A 635-nucleotide genomic window follows, 5' to 3' on the forward strand; every position below is an offset into this window, starting at 1 on the left:
AAGTTGAAGAAAGTTATCACCAACTTTGAACAACAACCCGGAGAGTCCCTTTATGAGGCATGGGAGAGATACAAAAGTCTACTAAGGAATTGCCCACATCATGATCTTAATAGCCAACAAGAAGTCTCCATTTTCTATGATGGAGTCAATGTAACAACTAGGCAGCTCCTAGACTCGCAAGGACCCCTCACAAAGAAGGCACCCCCGGTGATCAAAGAACTGATTGAAGAATTCTATAAGCATTCTAGAGAATACCACAATCCAAGGAATGATATGACCAAGGGATCGGCTTACGCAGCTTCTGAAGATTTGTCGGCAGTTATGGCAATGTTGAAAACCATGGATAGAAGGATGGATAAAATGGATCAAACAATCCATGCTATTCGGGTAGGATGTGAAAATTGCAATGGGCCTCATCTAACTAGAGATTGTGATTTGGACGAGAACGGGAATAAGAAAGTGCAAGTATGCTATTCTAGTGGTGATAGGCTCGATGACGATTGGCGAAAACCTAAGAAAGAATGGCTCCCTTATGATGAGTACAAGAAAGCGAGGGAGGAGAAATTTAGACAAAAGGCAAGGGGTTTTTACCAAAAGGAGGAGCCGGTACAAGAAAAGAAACCAAATCGAGAAGA

General features: G+C 42.2%; 1 non-coding gene across 1 annotated transcript; it reads right to left on the reverse strand.

The window, feature by feature from the left end:
• On the reverse strand, positions 1 to 107 carry LOC145135025 (small nucleolar RNA R71). The gene has a single exon (XR_013719505.1). It is a non-coding gene; the product is annotated as a small nucleolar RNA R71 (small nucleolar RNA).
• Positions 108 to 635: the final 528 nt, after the last annotated feature.

The sequence above is a fragment of the Lactuca virosa genome, chromosome 8, assembly GCF_052849685.1.
Source record: "Lactuca virosa cultivar CGN04683 chromosome 8, Lactuca_virosa_CGN04683_v6, whole genome shotgun sequence".
Lineage (NCBI taxonomy): Eukaryota > Viridiplantae > Streptophyta > Magnoliopsida > Asterales > Asteraceae > Lactuca > Lactuca virosa.